The 19,235-nt window shown below is 42.5% G+C and overlaps 1 long non-coding RNA gene across 2 annotated transcripts in view; it reads left to right on the forward strand.

Moving 5' to 3' along the window:
- LOC142491073 (uncharacterized) overlaps positions 1–19,235 on the forward strand; it is a 258,366-nt gene that overhangs the window by 158,318 nt on the left and 80,813 nt on the right. The window contains exon 4 of one of the 2 annotated variants that reach the window (XR_012800259.1): positions 5,418–5,605. The exons of the other annotated variant lie outside the window; for it this stretch is intronic. This is a non-coding gene — a long non-coding RNA (uncharacterized LOC142491073). The remainder of the gene's footprint in view (positions 1–5,417; positions 5,606–19,235) is intronic. 2 annotated transcript variants of the gene reach the window in all.

Consider the following 19,235-nt stretch of genomic DNA (forward strand, 5'->3'; position numbering starts at 1 on the left):
GTGGGCCTGCAAGAGTCTGGGGTCCCCGGGTCAACCCCACAGGTGTATGGGGGCCCTCGGGTGGTTCCCACAGGGGTCTTGTGCCCTCGGGGGTCCTTGGGGGTTGTGCTGTGGGGCCCCCTGTTCTTCCCAGCAAGTGCCCCCCGTGGGTCCGCAGGTGGTACCCGTGGGCGTTCTGGGGGTCCTCAGGTGGTCTCCATAAGTCCCAGCAGACCTAAGGTACCAACCCTGTATGTAAAAAAAAAAAACACGTCCAACATTTAAATAAATGATCCTCCACCACCACCAAACACCTGCAGTAAAGTAATGTGCAAAATAACTATTATCCAGATATGGATAATAGATTATTTGGCCATTATTATACACATAAACCTGCATAAATAAAGTAAATAAATACAGTTCTACTTACCACAGCAATATGATGGATGTCCACGTCAGGATACAGCAGGTGTTCTCCGTTGCCACAAAAATACATAGCAAATACATTCTAATGTCCCCATACCCCTTAATTACCTTATTGGTTAATAACCGAGAAAGTAATTAAGGGGTTAACCACACTGCCCCGACACCCACCCACAAGGCCTAATCACCGTTCCCAGGCAACTATTCCCACCCTTCACCCATTCACTTGTACAGTGGCTTCATCATGCAAGAGTCAGCTGAGGGGCGTCTGAGTAGGGAGTCAAAGATAGAGTAGAGTAAGCATGGGTTAGACTTGTGCATATTGATAGTGAAGAAAAAAAGGTTTGTTTATCCTGAGAGAGGGCAGAATAGAAACAGGATAGCATCAATTTGTAGTGAAGGAAGTCTGCGAGAGTGTGAGATTTCCTCCAGAGGTGTTTAGAGGAACGAGTGCAGGAACGCAGCATGCGCGTGTGGGAATTTAGCCAGGGTCTGGGTTTAGAAGGGCAAGAACGGCAGAGAGAAAGTGGGACATGTAGATCAAGAGAGGAGGACAGGGCAGAGTTGTTGTTCCTGACCAGGCTGTCAGGGTTTGAGCAGGGCTGAGAGAGGAGAGGGAGGAGCACAAAGTGGAATCAAAAGCTGATAGCTTAATAGTGTGCAGGTCTTTGCAGAAACGAGGCGAGAGAGAGAGAAAATTAGATGAAGTGATAGTCAGAGATAGAAAGGGGGAAATTGAGAAATCAGAGAGAGAAACGTTTAGTGAAAACCAGGTCTAGGTAGTGGCCATCCTTGTGGGTGCTGGCTGCAGTCCACAGTTGACGGCCAGATGAAGAGGGTAGAGAGAGAAAGTGGGATGCCAAGAGAGAGAGTGGTCATAAATGTGGCAGTTGAAGTCCCCAAGGAGAAGAACAGGGGAGTCTGAGGAGAGAAAGAAATCCAGGATTCAAAGCGAGAGAGAAAGGCAGAAGGGGGATGAGTTGAGGTAGGTGGGTAATATATGACCACACAGAGACAGGGAGATGAGAGAAGATCTGGGGAGTGTGAGCCTCAAAGGAGGGAAAAGCAAGAGAGGGAGGAATAGGAATGGTACGGTAATGACAGAGAGAGGAGAGGAGGAGCCCCACTCTCCCACCCCTGCCATCAGTGCATTGAGTGTGGGAGAAAGGCCACCATAAAGAAGGGCAGTTTCCAGAGTAGAGTCAGACTGAGTGAGACAGGTCTCAATTATAGCAACTAGGAGCAGAGAGTGAGAAAAAGAAGCCATGCACAGAGAGTAACTTGTTAGAGAGGGAGCATGCATTCCAAAGGGCATAGGAGAAAGGGAGAGAGGAAGGAAGGTGACAGGGCATGGGTATGATGTTAGAGGTGTTGGCACCAGAAGGAGTAGAAGTTGCATGTGTGTGGCGAGGACGAGAGCATGAAGAAATAAGACAGGGACCAGGATTAGGAGATATTTGTTATAACTGACACATGTTACTCTCTATCCACTACAAACTCCTCCATCCTGGTCCTCACCCAACATCACCATACACCCTGGATTACTCAAAAGCCTAGCACTATCTACTGAATATTGGTAGAAAACTCTGAAAACCAGCACTCACTCTAATGGCAAACACACACATTAACAACTTGCAAACAACTACTCATATTTCTACTCATACTATTAATCTCTTTAGCAGGTGATATTGAACTTAACCCAGGCCCTCCCTTTTCAACTCTGTCCCATACCCCTCAGAATACCCCATTCAAGTTCCAAAAAGGTCTATCTGTCGCCTATATAAATATCCGGAGCCTGCTGCCCAAACTGGATGAACTAACGGCATGGTGCCTTATGCATAACCCCAAAGCCATCATTCTCACAGAAACATGGCTAACCCCTACAACCCCCAATGCAAATATAGCCATCCAGGGATACTCCATTTCTAGGAGAGCTAGGTCAAAGAGAGGAGGAGGGGTGTTATTTTATAATTGCAGTCACCTTAAAATTTACACTATTAAATTGCCCCCCAAGCCCACCCTCTTTTGAAATCCTAGTTGGCAAAATCTGCCTACCCTTTTCTAAGCCTATCTTGGTTGCTGGCATCTACCACCCCCCTAAAGCCCTCTCCGGTCCCTGACATATCCAGTTTCTTGGCTCCATTTCCTCTCTGAATGAGAAGAGTGAGCTGCTACAGTATCTCTTGGGGATTTCAACTTCAAATGGCTCGACCCTAAAAACCACAAAATTCAGATACAACTTAAGTCACTTAACGTAACGCAACTCTTTTCCCAACCCACATGGACAAACCTGAAATCTCACAACCATTCCTTGCTAGACTGGATTATCTCCTCAAATCCCAGCAGAATCCAATCCTCTGGCATTCTTCCTGACATTTTAAGTGACCATGCAATAGTGTACTATGTAAGGAAAATTAAACCACCCCAATCAAGCCCTAAAGTTCATACTGTGAAAGCAACCCAGGAGTTTTTAAGGCAAAGAAGTGGAATATTCTGCAATGGCCGAGTCAATCACCTGATCTCAACCCTATCGAGCATGCATTTCACTTGCTGAAGACAAAACTTAAGGCAGAAAGACCCATGAACAAACAACAACTGAAGACAGCTGCAGTAAAGGCCTGGCAATGCATCATAAAGGAGGAAACCCAGCGTTTGGTGATGTCCATGCGTTCCAGACTTCAAGCAGTCATTGCATGCAAAGGATTCTTGACAAAGTATTAAAAATGAACATTTTATTTATGATTGTGTTAATTTGTCCAATTACTCTTTAAATAAGAGGACTGTGTATGAAAATGGTTGCAATTCCTAAACGTTTCATACGATTTTTTTGTTCAACCCCTTGAATTAAAGCTGAAAGCCTGCACTTCTAATGCATTTCATTTGTTTCATTTCAAATCCATTGTGGTGGCGTTCAGAGCCAAAATTATGAAAATTGTGTCAGTGTCCAATTATTTCCGGACCTAACTGTATATGAATAGAGATAGAGACATAATGAGGCTGGTAGAAAGAAGTGCGCCAAATTGAGAAGAAGCGGTCATAGCAAATATAAATAGTAAAGGCGGCATCACAGCAATAGTTCAGTGCTAAGATGTGCAGTCTGGGATAGATAAAATCCTCCTTTCCGGCATAGATAAAATGCAGGAACCAGGGCCAGTAGGTGTTGTCCACTCCTTTTGAACTACCTTTTAAACTGCACTTTGCAAGCTACTTAAAACGGGCTTCTTGAAACATGGGCTGCTGTAAAATCAGGCTGTTACGCTTTTAGTTATATAGCTCTAACAAGTCACCTTACTGAATTAAGTTCAGCCCAGCCAGCTTAATTAGCACACGTGAGGCACCTTAAAACAAATGGTATTCCTAAAAAGGCTGTTGTCCTGGCTAAGTGTTACAAGGTGAATTTACATAAGAGACACATCAAGGGGTGATTGGAGACAGGATTCAAATATGGGTTTTTGAACTGTACCCAGCTTTGTCCGGATTCTCTATAATACAGCCATTATATTCCTTTCAAATGATAATTTACTTAACATTTAGTGCTTCAGAAATATTTTTACATTGATGAGAGATGCTACAGAGAAATACATGTGAACGCACTTGAAATTCACAGGAAATAAGCCAACTTGACTTTGGGCAAGTCACTTTATCTTCCTGTGCCTCAGGCACCAAAAACATAGATTGTAAGCTCCACGGGGCAGGGACCTGTGCCTGCAAAATGTCTGTAAAGCGCTACGTAAAAAAACAAGCAGCGCTATACAAGAACATACTATTATTATATACAAAACTCACTCGCTTTCTATTTCTGTGTGGCTTTTAAAAATACACATTCTTGAGCTCTTCAGCCACAAAATTTGACAACTTTGCTCACATTTTAAGGCTGTGACTTTTTAAAATTGTCTAACTTTGAAAAATTTCACAAAATGAATTTTGGCCAGGTAGCACATCTCTAATTATAAAACATTGCTCATTAATGCACATTTTTAGCAAAACTAAGAATGGGGATGGGTTGGGGGGAGGAGATGGGATCTCACAGGAACCGAGTTGTAGCATCAGGTCCGCCGACAGAAGGGACAAGTGAAAAGACCCGTTGACTGCAGGGGGCCCAGCGGCCAGCGCTGCAAACTGGCCCTGACCTCTGCCAGTGGCCTCTCCATCAGATGCCAGCCTTTTTCTCACTATGTGTCCAACGCCGAGTTTTCAACCTCTGGCGGTGCATGACAGGCCCCTCTGTCAGCGTGCTTGAAGCAAGCTGGGCCTCAGCTCCGGTGTGCGCTGACTTTGGAAGCCTGCAGCTGATGTAAAGTCGGGCCCTGGCTGCAACCAACAGCCTGGCCTGACCAAAGGTTGGCCCCAATTTACAATGCTGGCCTCCGGACCCCCGCAGCAACTAGGCCCAGCTTGACTATCCCCAAAGTAAGTTTACTTTTTTATATGTATTGGAGGGCAGCGGGATTCTTTTTATATGTATTGGGGGGTCTTTTGTATATGTATTATTGGGGGTGGGAATATTTTTATATATATTGGGGGTGTGTGTAAGGATCTGGGAGTCAAGCAGCCCTTGGCACGCTCCCCGCTTACCTTCCTCCGCTGCCGGGGTCCATCTTCCCTCGCTACTACTGCCAGTCCTGCTCACTCTGCTCCGGGGATTGCCCACCATGCGGGGCGCACGGGCACCCCACGCAAACTTTATGCCGTCATCTCCGGTCCGCCTCTGGACTCTGTCCACGCCGCCCCATCCTCAGGGTGCAACGGACATGCGCAACGTGCGCGTCCAGCACACACAGGAGATGAACCATCATTATTCCGCCAAGGTGTCTCCCCACACCTGTCCCACTCAGCGGAGCAGCCAATGATGCTCACCATTGTTGAAACACCTCCACACTTCCTCATATCTCATTGGTCGTCCTCCTTTATATGCTCAGGTGTGCCACTGGCACATTGGCTGAGCATAGACCTATGTTTCGTAGTGTTCACTGCTGCTTGTCTCTGAATTCTTGTCTTGCTCTTGTTGTTCCTAGCTCTCCGTTCTTGACCCCGGCTTTCTATTGGACTCCGCTCTTCTCCACTCCTTACCCTGCCTACTCTCGATGATCTGCACCTCTCCAACTCCAACCTCGGCAACGTATCATGACTACTCTGTACTCTCCAATCCAGACCACGGCTTAGGGTACCTGCAACGTTCCGCTACTCTCCAACTCTGACCTCGGTAAGTATTACGGCCATCCTTACCTCTACAATCCTGACCCGGCTTACTCGACAATCCTACTTTCCTGACACGCCCTCGCGGCTACCCTCACCTCGGCCTCAGGGTCTCGCCTTGTCTGTGGTGAGCACTGCTTTACAGTGTGGGGGTCTTGTTATATGTATTGTGGGGGAGTGGGAGTCTTTTTAATATGGAATGGGGGGAGTGGGCATCTGTTATATATATATTGGAGGGGAGTGGGGGTCTTTTTAATATGGAATGGGGAGAGTGGGGGTCTTTTTAATATGGAATGGGGGGAGTGGGCGTCTTTTTAGTATGGCACAAACACAGAGTGAACAAGGTCACCTAGATCCCTATTAGCACGCACTCATGGTGCACTAGTACAAGTACAAGGATTATACTTTGTACTAGTGCACCATGAGTGCGTGCTAATAGGGATCTAGGTGACCTTGTTCACTATCTGTGTTTGTGCTCTTATCTCTCCCTATGCACCTGGAGCCTAATAATTTGTATGTCTTATGTATTGAGCGATAACCTTATTGTTGTATGTCTTTTTAGTATGGAATGGGTGGGTTTGATATGTATTTTGTGGTGGGAGATTGAGTGACAGTTGGGTAATTTACAGAATTTGGGGGGAGTGAGGAGAGAGGGGGTGAGGGAGTGATTGAGAAGGGAAAAAATGAGGGAGTAAGAGTGAGACGCGGGGGAGATAATTACATGCAAGGCGGGAGAGGAGTGAGTGAGGAACAGCGAGTGAGACGGAGGGGAGAGAAAGACATGGGAAGATGGGGGGAAATAGAGGGGGCTCGTGAGGTGTGAAATGGTGGTGGGGGGGGGGCTCGCAATACCACTGACATGGGTGGGGGGAGCCCAGACGTAACTCTAGTCCTGAGCTCCCAGGAAGTCTGTCAGCTGCCATGTGAACATAACTGTTTTAAGAAACATTCTTTGGAAATTATGAAATGATTTGAAATGGAATCGATACTGACATTGAGGGGTGGAGAACGCCTGCATTATCTATCACATTTTCTTTTTTAAAGCTGGACTATTTATTGTAATTTAGATGCACATTTATTTTCTTTTTTCGACCAGTAACTACAGCAACACAACTAGATATTTGTACATCATTACATGAGCTAAAAAAACATTTGTAATATTTTCTATATTTTTTCCCATATCTGGACAGACTTGATCTATTAAAAAAAATAATTTATTGTTTCCCATAATCTTTTAGGTGTAGTGGATTCTGCTCCACACTTTGCATATCTATATTTAGGGGTTTAGATAGATATTTACATAATTAATTCTCAAGATTTTACTTTTTCACATATTTAAGCTTGGAGGTGCACTGCTATAAATAATCTTCTATAGTCATTTTTTTTATATAACTAGATATAATGTATCTGGTTAAATTAATGCAATGTAGGATAGAGCTAAGAATGTTCTCACTTAAAATGTACAGTATGTAGAATAAAATGTGCCTAAACCTTAGTCTGAGTCAAAGTGACACTAAAAGAATATTCAGCAGTATGTTAAAGACTCCAGAAACATAGCAAATGTCAGATATTTTCTTTTAAAGATTTCTCACTCTTGTTCAGTAACTTAGACTGTCAGAATGTGTATCCATATTAAACAAGTTTCACAGAATCAAAAGGTTTGTTCCTTAGCAACTCTGTCAGCAAATTTAAATTGCTGCTTATCATAGTAACACCAAAATTATTTACATTCTACATTTGTAAACATCAGTAAGATTTTCATGTGTTTTCTGTTTAATGATAGGGAGAGGGACATAATTGATGAGAAGGTATAGATTGCTTAAAACACAGTTAGACACATACGTACACTTTGAAAGACAAATATATTACACATACAGTATACACGTAGCATGTAAGGGATTTGTATTTGCTTAATAGGGGCAAATAGATCCACCAGTAGTGACCCAAATTATGAAAACAAATATGTCTTTTATGTATAATGCCTTAGTGTCAGAATCAGACACTATTCCTATGTTTAGTAAAACATGATCTTCTTGGCTGCTTTATCTCACATTTAAAAGTAGATTTTCTGCTTTTCTTTAATTCTGATATTTTATAGTGGAAGTAATGAATGCTAAGAGATAATGGTGAAAAACAGAGTTGCACTCCTGTCAGACATGTGAACGGGCCCACAACTGATATTTTATGTATAGAATAGATCATTGTACCATACCCCTTATTTCTACAGACTTATGTTGGTAGGCTATTTCATGAAATCACTATCCTTTCCATGAAGTACTTTCTCATATTATCACTGACTCTCCAACCCTTCCTTTTCACAGCATTTCACCTTAGCAATTGCCCCATTTTAAGTGAGCTCCCCAAAAGATCCTCCAGACAGGCCTAAATAAAGGGAAAAGACTAACGCCATAACAAATACCACAAGGCAGGAGCAACGGGGATAAGCTAGCAGACAAGGGAACACAAAACTTAGAACCCAAACACCTCTCTGCCAAACAGAAAACAGGAAGTCAACGAGGCACACACTCTGTCAGGAAAGCAAGATGGCAGGCACACGAGGAGCCCAATATAAGACAACTCTAAAAGAGCACCCAAACACAAACAAAAGTCAGAAGCAGCTGCCGAAAGCAAACTGTGCCTTTGGAACATCTCCCTCAAACACACACAACGATGGAAAGAAGGTGGCAGCACAGTGAGAGATAGACAGCAAACAGCTAGGGGAACAGGCTGCAATCACATAATGCCAAGGTGAAAGAGACAGACGGCAGAGAAGAGCAAATGCAATTAGATGTATGGCACAAGAGGAATGCCCTTTCCCCCATCCACCAGAACACAAAAAACAGAACACAAGAGCAGATAGAGATGTGCAGATAGACCAGGAAGATGTGACACATGGGTCAGGGAAGAACCATAGGACCAGTGGACAGATGTAGCCTGAGGGGGAGAGGGGTAGCAGTGAGAGGGCATATAGAGTTCTGCACAGACACCCTATGCCACACACCAGCAGTATCATAGGGAGTAGGGGCAAAAGCAGCGGAGGATACTAAGAAGCGCCGGCTCACAGCATGCCAACCCAAGTGGCAGGTGAGATGGGATTTGAGTGAGGACTAAGTGAAAAAGGAGGTAAGATGAGAGACACAGAAATAGCGAAATCCCTACAGGACCCATAAGCAGATAAGCAGGACACACCAGACATAAAAACTAAAATGCAAAAACAACATGCAGTTACAATACTATATTAATTCTATTCCAAACCTCACTCTAGTTCCTGTTGCTCATGGGCTTGCCTCTATCTCATGTTTATACTGAGAATGAACTTTCACTGACTAAGATAAGCCATCCATAAACTCCAAACAAATATTGTATAACCAAGATAGCCGGCTAAATGTAGTGCTGGTCTAGACATAACAAACTCAAACAGACGGCAATCACATTTAAAATGGAAGACCTAACAAACTCTAGATTCTATCTTAACTTAAAGGAACCAAACGTACAGTAAAGATGTGCTAATAAAAAAGGCAAAAGGCAACCCAACGATAACCAAAGTAACAAAATGCAAAAATTCATGCACAAAACAGCCCATACCTGGAAAAATTAGATAAAAGATTGGGAAACAAGGCCACACAATCCCCAGAACTATCTAAGGAAGAAGGCCATAGCAGTAAAAACATCTGATATGAAAGATAAAGTAATATCCGCAGAGGTCCCAGCCAAAGAAGTGCTGACATTGATCTCCACTTTATTCAAAGAAAAAATCTCAGACATAAAAAACATCATTCCAAAAACTTTAACACAAATCAACTTGCATGGGCGAAAACTAGAGGAAGTAGAAAACAGATCCAAAGGATGAGAAACAGAACTCCAAAAACTCCAACTCAAATTTGAAACACAAATCAAGACCATAATAATGCAAGAAGAATTTGAAGACCTGGAGAACAGAAGCTACAGAAATAATCAACAAATCATTTGTATACCAGAGTCTGTCAAATGTATTTATTTATAAAATGTTTTACAAGAAAGCAATACATTGAGAGTTACCTCTTGTTTTCAAATATGTCCTGGGAACAGAGTTATGATGACAATATATGGTATCATTAAATGAACAGGGTTATACATTATATTATATAAAAGGAAAGGATCTGACTGGCCTACTATGAAGATGGCTGCCACTGTGATTGAAAACATCATATCTGCAAGAAGATTTAAAAATATAAAGGACACACAGAATAGGACCTGAAAGGACTCTGGAGAAAGCAATACCAAGGACAGTCATTCTGAGATTCCTAAACTATGCGGACAGCGCAACAATTCTCGCTGCATACAGAAAAATTCAGAGCTACAATATGAAGGCAACAAGCTCTTCCTCTTCCAAGACTTCCCAGCCCAAGTAGCACTAACACAAATATAATTCTCCCCACTATTTAAGGAACTTCACCAAAAAGGTAAACCATTCACGCTCCTATACCCGGTCAAACTGAGGGTGATGGAAAGCAACAAGGAACTACTTTTTGATTCGCAAGAAAAGGTGTACATCCAACTCAAAGCACTATTTAAGTCACTACAGAAAGCCCCCTGAACCAAACAAGCTGTAAAACCAACAATATTGAGTTGTTGGAAAAAAAGAGAACAACTTTGCCAAAGGCCACACGATACATGTCATGTAATTACAAGTTACATTAACATAGGTAGTGGTAATCACTGCTCAACCTTATTATTCCAAACCGTATAGGTAAACACAAAGCGGTGCATGGGAAATAGAAACATACTATTTGCAAAAAGTGATACAGAATGACCACCAAAAGAGATCCCAATGTTTTGCACACTGCTTAGTTATAACAACATCAAAGGGAACAAATCCCAACCCATATAGGGAACCAGGAAGTTAAAAACACAAAACAAAAAATTATTTATTCTTCTACACTAACACTTTTAAATAAAGACACTAATTTCTTTTATATTTTTTGGTTTTATATAAAAACAACTAAAATGGATTACGCTGGAGTGTGCAAATGTGTCATATATTTATCAATGGATACGAACGTTTGCATATAATATGCAAATACACATTAGATCAGTGTGTTGTTACAGCGATCTATGTGCAGTTGTGTATGCTGTATGTCATATTGTAACCACGGTTAATATGCTTAAAGTTCAGCTATCAGTAGTTGAACATTATTATGCCTGCCAAACCCAAATGAAACAATTGTATCACCGCAAAACATGCAAATTTATCTACTGCGACAATGGTACTGCCCACAATTAAATATTGTTGCTCTATTTAGTTAGTTAGCAGTAGACAGCATGTATGCATATTGTCAGGGTTGGCCCAATAGTTCATACAACCGTTCAGCTATAGTGTATCCGTCTTTGCATCATACTCCATCAGCTCCGAAAGCGAAACCGGCTGACGTCATCAATACGCGCGTCGCCTGATGCCCAGGCATCAGGCAACGCGCGTATTGATGACGTCAGCCGGTTTAGCTTTCGGAGCTGATGGAGTATGATGCACAGATGGATATACTATAGCTGAACGGTTGTATGAACTATTGGGCCAACCCTGACAATATGCATACATGCTGTCTACTGCTAACTAACTAAATAGAGCAACAATATTTAATTGTGGGCAGTACCATTGTCGCAGTAGATAAATGTGCATGTTTTGCGGTGATACAATTGTTTCATTTGGGTTTGGCAGGCATAATAATGTTCAACTACTGATAGCTGAACTTTAAGCATATTAACCGTGGTTACAATATGACATACAGCATACACAACTGCACATAGATCGCTGTAACAACACACTGATCTAATGTGTATTTGCATATTATATGCAAACGTTCGTATCCATTGATAAATATATGACACATTTGCACACTCCAGCGCAATCCATTTTAGTTGTTTTTATATAAAACCAAAAAATATAAAAGAAATTAGTGTCTTTATTTAGAAGTGTTAGAATAGAAGAATAAATAATTTTTTGTTTTCAGTTTTTAACTTCCTGGTTCCCTATATAGCTACCCAGCTACCTGAACAAGCTCCTCACCCCTACCACTTGCAGCACTTATCACCTGAGATCAGACTCCAAAAGACTGTGCATGGTCCCAAGGCTCAACAAAGTATCCGAACGTTCCTCCTTCTCCTTCCGTGCACCCCAAAACTGGAACAACCTACCAGAGACCCTCACATCCACCACCAGTTTAAGTTCTTTCAAATCTAAGACTGTCTCACATTTTAACCTGGTCTGTAACTGTTTCATACGCTCATAATATATATTTTCTTTAACTGTGCACGCAATGTCTTGTATATAATGTATACCCTGCTCATTTATGTAACTGTACTTGTAACCATGTATTATTTGTTTAACTCTGTGCCCAGGACATACTTGAAAACGAGAGGTAACTCTCAATGTATTACTTCCTGGTAAAAATATTTTATATATAAAATAAATAAAATATGGGTTGGGATTTGTTCCCTTTGATGTTGTTATAACTAAGCAGTGTGCAAAACATTGGGGTCTCTTTTGGTGGTCATTCTGTATCACTTTTATCAAATTACAAGTTACAGCCTGTTGTTGTTTGTTATGTTATAAGTTGCAAACTACAATGTTGACTAATAGTAATCAGAACCGAAACTCCTGTTCTTTACTTTATGGAACTAAGCATTCAGAGAAGACCTCTCGCTGGGAAGGTACAACTCAGAACCAAAACTGCAATAATTCCTGGATCCCGAAAGGGATTGGTTAAATCCAACCAAAAAAAGACCCTAAACAGATGCCAGTGACCCCCAGATCAACAACCTCAAAGTGATATCCTGGAACATCAGAGGAATAAACATACCAGCAAAATGGAGGAAGATCATCTCCCACATCAAACGCTTTAGAGCACAGGTGACTCCTTCACGAAACACATCTACTTAGCGTAGACACGAAGCAACAAAACAACCTGGGTCAAAGAAATTACTACAGCTCCATTCACAAAAAAAAAAAGCAGAGAGGAACTGCTATGTCTTGTCAACTATGTCATCCATAAAATTCTTCGGGACCTTTGGGGGGGGGGGGGGGGGTGATATCTCATAGTGGATATCACGATTGAAGGGTCAAGAATGCTATTAGTTAATATATATGCTCCGAATCTGCCTAACCATTTACTCTTTACAGATTTATACCAAAGAATACTCGAATGGGATGCAGCGACTTATCATAGCGGGTGACTTCAACGTGGTGGAGGACTGAAAGCTAGGTAGATCAGGAAACAAACTGGTACCACACTACTCACACACTGAATTAGACACTCTTAAAAACCTGCAAGAAAAGCCTATCTCTAAGCGACCACTGGAGAATACTAAACCCACTAAAGATGCCCACAAAAAGACCACATTATGGTATCAATTAAGGCAATGCAGATAATACACAAGACAAAGCTAGAAAACATAATTATCTCAGACCATGCACCAATATGAATCATTTTAAAATGTAATAATCCCAAAAATATATCTCATATTTGGCGCATGCCCACATATCTTGATGAATCCAATGAGTTTAAAGATTACTTGAGGAACCAATGGTTTAACTTTGAGACTGATAAACAACACTACAGAACCAATGATATATTAGGACACCTCAAAAACGGTACTAAGAGGACACATAATCGCATATAGTGCTAAGAAACATAAATTATTAAACAACAAGTTGAACAACTTAAAACATCCACTTAACAAAGGCCTACCAAGCATACAAAACTCAACACAATAGACAACAAAAAACTGTACCTAGACATGAGAGATATATGATGCCCTGTTTAAGAAAAGCGTGCAAACACAACTGCTATTTCAGAAGAATAAATATTTTAGATGGGACAATAAATGCAGTAGGATGTTTGTAAATTTAACAAAAGATAATAAAATAGCCAACCAAATAATATCCCTCTATACCAAAAGACGGGAACAGAAAAGCGCAAGCGAAAGAAATCTGTGAGACATTCCTAAATTATTACAAGGATTTATATACAACAATCCCAGATGAGGCAGAGCTGCTAGAAAAATGTATAAAAGAGGTCAATCTTCCTAAACTCTTCAGTAAATAAAGAAACTATAAATAAACCTATAACAGATTTCAAAGTGCAGAGCACCAATAAAACACTTAAAAATGGTTAATCACCAGGACCAGACTTGCTAAATGCAGAATATTGCAAGATACTTAACTCAGAAATAACAATACCACAAACAAACCTCTTCAACCATATAATCAAAATGCAGGAATTTAATTCCAGAGTGATTGAGAAAACCTAGCAGCTGCAACACTGCGACAGGACAGAGATGACAAAAAGGGTGGATAGACGAGCGTGACGTAATGCTACACAACCGGAGGCCCTGAGCCACAAGCAGCAATGCAGATCCCACTGAGTATGCCAGGACCAGAGGGCTCAACTGGAATCTAGTATCCTCCGTTCATACAGTATATATTTCCATATATGCGTATGATCAATGACCAAAGTGTAAGTGTACATTTTTATACCTCTGTAAAATTGTTGTAAACTGTCTACACTATTGTTTGTTATTTAGATTACCCCGAGAGCAACCTGATCTAATGACAGTTGACCATCCCACAGGATATTTGATCAACCCCAATCCCAGATAGACCCTATACTCCTTTCAGAAAGTATTGTGTCTCTGATATGCCTTTAATAATAATAATAATAATAATATGTTCTTGTATAGCTTTACAGAGACATTTTGCAGACACAGGTCCCTGTCCCGTGGAGCTTACAATCTATGTTTTTGTTGCCTAAGGCACAGGGAGATAAAGTCACTTGCCCAAGGTCACAAGGAGTCGACACCAGGAATTGAACCAGGTTCCCCTTTTCAAACTTAGTGCCAGTCAGTGTCTTTACTCACTGAGCCACTCATTCTCCCTTTGTGAAAATTAGGCAATGTGAGTATATATGCCTCTCCCTACCTCATAAATTAATAACCACGAACGTGTTGCCCCATATCCTGACATTTTTTCTCTTTTCTTGGATGTGAACCTGTGCTCCCCTCATGCTTAAGAGTCTATTATAGAGAAAATAGACATTTAGCAAAGTTTCAGGCATAACTATAAATTAGGAAAAAATCAGAGGCACTAGCACTCACAGTCAAGAAAGAACTAGGGGGGGAAAGGATTCTTCTCTTTTAAATGGACATAAAAGCAATCAAATTTGTGGGCATACTTTTCCCTAACAGACAACAAATATATGTGATTAACATAAAACCACTAGTGGAAAACTTCATACAAACATTACTGAAGTGCAACAACTTAAATATCTCATTTTTGGGCAGATGCCATCTCATTAAGATGACAATATTCCCCCAAATTCTCTACGCTTTACAAATGCTGCCAATATTAATCAAGGACATGGATGAAAAAAGAACTAAAAGCTTTCCAAATTTTCATATTGTGACAAACGGCTTACTCCGGGGCTCCGCCGACTGTCCGGGACTGTTAGAACACGGTCTTTTAGGGTAGGTTAAATGATGAGACGTCACGTACTGTTCCTTTAAACAGGCTATGCCTGGTTTATTCAGTCCCAGGCACTGAGACTGCCACAGTTTAAACAGAAAACAAAGCCAAACAAAAAGCTGCTCGTCTGAGCGATAACTTAAACTTAGATGTCCCTGACTCAGAGTTGGAAGTGGCTTGTCCACTTCCACCAACAAAATAAGTACCTTTGCAGTCTTTAGACAAACTAACAGAATGAATGAAGCGATTTGGGAAAGAGGCTTTCTCACCCCTCTGCAGTTCAGCAGCCTTCCAGGCTCTTGGGCGGGGCCCAGAGGAAACAGGAAACAGGTCTTATATACCTGAACTCTAATCAGCATGACAGGTGACAGAAAACAGGCAGCAGACAAACTGTGGAATGGAGTGCCTGTACCACGAGGCTGCCCTGTTCAGCTTAGACAGGACAGAAACTGTTCAGTATCCTGGGAGCCCTGTATATGGAGTTTATTACCAACCCCTGGTTTCTGTCACATATCCTCCCCCCCAGCTCAGACCTCGAGGGGTGAGCGACCATGGATATTAGGGAGTGCATCCTTGACAACCCGTCGGCATTGCCATGTTTGTGCCCCGACCTGTGTTCCACAGAAAATTTAAAGGGCTGTAGGCTTAGGAACCACCTGGTCACCCTAGCGTTCTTCTCCCTATTTTGACACATCCAGGTAAGGGGTGCATGATCTGTGACCAATCGGAACTTTCTCCCCAACAGATAATACTTGAGTGTCTCTACAGCCCACTTTATTGCGAGACACTCTTTCTCGACTATGGAATAATTTTTCTCCTGGGGATTTAGTTTCCTACTTAAATAAAGGATGGGGTGCTCCTCCCCTTGAGACTCCTGGGAGAGTACCGCCCCCAGCCCTACCTCAGATGCGTCGGTTTGGACTACGAACTCTTTGGAGAAGTCAGGTGTGACCAACACTGGTTGGGCACAGAGAGCTTCTTTCAGGCTTCTAAAGGCCTGTTCGGCTTCGGGGGACCATTTTACCATTAGCGGTCCTCTTGCTTTTGTGAGGTCGGTTAGTGGGGTTGCCTTAGTTGCAAAATTGGGAATAAACCTCCTATAGTAGCCAATTAACCCCAAAAAGGTCCTTACTTGTTTTTTTGTGACTGGCCTTGGCCAATTTTGTATCGCCTCTACTTTGAGTGTTTGTGGTTTGAGTAACCCTCTACCAATAGAATACCCCAGATACTTGGCCTCCTCCAGACCAATAGTGCATTTAGCGGGGTTAGCAGTTAGTCCAGCAGACCGAACTGCGTCGAGCACAGCTTGGACCTTTGGAAGGTGGGACTGCCAATCTTCACTATGGATTACCACATCATCCAGGTAGGCGGCAGCGTACCGAACATGTGGTTTTAAAATTTTATCCATCATTCTTTGGAATGTGGCGGGAGCTCCATGTAAGCCAAAAGGCAGCACCTTATATTGAAAGAGGCCGTCTGGGGTTGAGAAGGCTGTTTTTTCTTTTGCCCTTTCTGTGAGGGGAACCTGCCAGTACCCTTTTGTTAGGTCTAGGGTTGTGAGATATCGGGCTTTGCCCAGTCTCTCTACAAGTTCATCCACCCTGGGCATAGGATAAGTATCAAATTTTGACATCGCGTTTAGTTTCCGGTAGTCATTACAAAACCTTGTTGTACCGTCTGGCTTTGGGACTAAAACTATAGGGCTGTTCCACCCACTTTGGGATTCCTCAATTACGCCTAGTTTTAGCATTTTTTTAACCTCTAAACTTATAGCCTCTCTCTTGGCCTCTGGGATTCGGTACGGTTTAAGGTTAACTCGGACCCCCGGTTCAGAGACTATGTCATGTTTAATTACGTTAGTTTTACCTGGCTGTGTAGAGAAGATTTCTTTGTTCCTTCTCACTAAACTCTGGACCTCTCGTTTTTGATGCACGGACAGTGTTTCAGCTATGCTAACCTCTGGGTCAGTTTCTTGATTCTCTGACGGACCTGGGGGTACTAGGGTTAACAAGACCTCTCTATCTTTCCAGGGCTTGAGTAGGTTTATATGGTAAATTTGCTCAGGTTTCCTCCTACCTGGCTGCCTTACCCTATAATTTACTTCTCCCACTCTTTCCAAGACCTCATATGGCCCATGCCATTTAGCAAGGAATTTACTCTCCACGGTGGGAACCAGAACTAGTACCCTATCACCTGGAAAAAAAATTCTGACCCTAGCACCCTTATTATACGTATTCCTTTGTGCTTCTTGAGCTTTCTCCATGTGTTCCCTCACTATGGGTAGGACTGCAGCAATGCGGTCCTGCATTTGGGCAACATGCTCTATTACACTTCTGTAAGGGGTAACCTCGTGTTCCCAAGTTTCTTTGGCTATATCCAGTAAGCCCCTTGGATGTCGGCCATACAATAGTTCAAACGGGGAGAAGCCTGTGGATGACTGGGGAACTTCCCTAATGGCAAATAACAGGTATGGTAAAAAACAGTCCCAGTTTTTCCCATCCTTATCGACCGCCCGGCGTAACATGCTCTTTAAGGTTTTATTGAACCTTTCCACTAAACCATCTGTTTGTGGATGATAGACTGAGGTTCTGAGATGCTTGATTTTTAGGAGTTTACATAGCTCTTTTGTTACTTGGGACATAAATGGTGTTCCCTGGTCAGATAAGATCTCTTTAGGAATTCCGACCCGGGAAAACAGAAGTACTAACTCTTTTGCTATGTTTTTAGCAGAGGTGCTACGTAGGGGAACTGCCTCCGGATATCGGGTAGCATAATCTAATATTACCAATATATGCTGATGTCCCCTAGCAGACTTTATTAGGGGTCCTACTAGATCCATAGCAATCCAGTCAAATGGTACCTCTATTATGGGAAGGGGTACCAATGGGCTGCGGTATGCTTTGAACGGGGCGGTGATCTGACATTCTGGGCATGAGGAACAATAGTTTGTAATTTCTGCCAGAACCCCAGGCCAATAAAAGCTTCGGAGAACCTTTTCTTTTGTCTTTTCCACCCCTAGGTGTCCCCCCAATGGATGACTATGTGCGAGGTGTAATACTACGTTACGGAATGTCCGTGGTACCAACAATTGTTTAGTTGTAACTGATTTTCTTTTATCAACCCGATATACTAGGTCGTTCTCTACCTCGAAGTAGGGGTAAGCAAGTGACCTATCTGGTTGGCCATGAGTACTATTCTGGTCCCGTATATTTCCCCTTGCTACCGCTAATGTGGGGTCCTCCCACTGGGCCTTCTTAAAACTCCCAGGACTGACCTCTAGGTCAGCGAGGGTCTTATCCTGTACTGGGGTGGTAAGTGCCTGATCAACATCTTGATTTGGGGTATTCCCTACCAAAGTAGTGATGGGGAAGGGAATTTCACAGCACTCCTCCTTTTCCCCCTTCTTATTTGGGCCCTCATCAACCTCCATTTCTGAAAAAGGGAAAGGATTTGTTTCTTCTAACACTTCGTTATGGTCTGCTATTGAACTCTGGGCGCTATTCTGAGCTGGGGACCACATTTTTAGAAAATGGGGAAAGTCGGTCCCTATTAACACATCATGTGCCAGTTTGGGTACAACACCCACCTTGAAATCTAAAGAACCAAATTCTGTTTCAAAAAAAACATCAACAGTGGAATATTCATGATTATCCCCATGTATACAACAAATTGCCACTCTTTGTGAACTGTTTACCTGTTTCTTCTTAATGGGCAATAGGTATTCGGACACTAGTGTGACCATACTCCCAGAGTCAAGAAGTGCCCGAACCCTCTTACCATTAACCTTTACAAATGCCCACAGATGGTTATTCAAGGGGTCCTCTGGGCTAGGGCCCATACATTGGGACAACAGCGAATAAGGTTCCGCGCTGTTGCATTGCATGGGCTCATCATTTAGTGGGCAGATTTTTGCTGTGTGGCCCCTCTCATGACAATTTACACATTTAGGTACATAGTCTGTGTCCCACTTAGAGCCTTTTCCCGGCTCCCCATGTTGGCTATTGCCCTTAGTGTGCGAACCACTGTTGCTGGAGCGGCGTGAAGGAGGTCGCCACTCTTCAGCGCCCATTAACCCCGGTACCCTTTTACCGTCTCTGGAAGAGTCCTGGAACCTCGGATAGTGGGGTTGCTCCACGACTGT

Source organism: Ascaphus truei, chromosome 3 (assembly GCF_040206685.1).
Source record: "Ascaphus truei isolate aAscTru1 chromosome 3, aAscTru1.hap1, whole genome shotgun sequence".
Classification (NCBI taxonomy): Eukaryota; Metazoa; Chordata; class Amphibia; order Anura; family Ascaphidae; genus Ascaphus; species Ascaphus truei.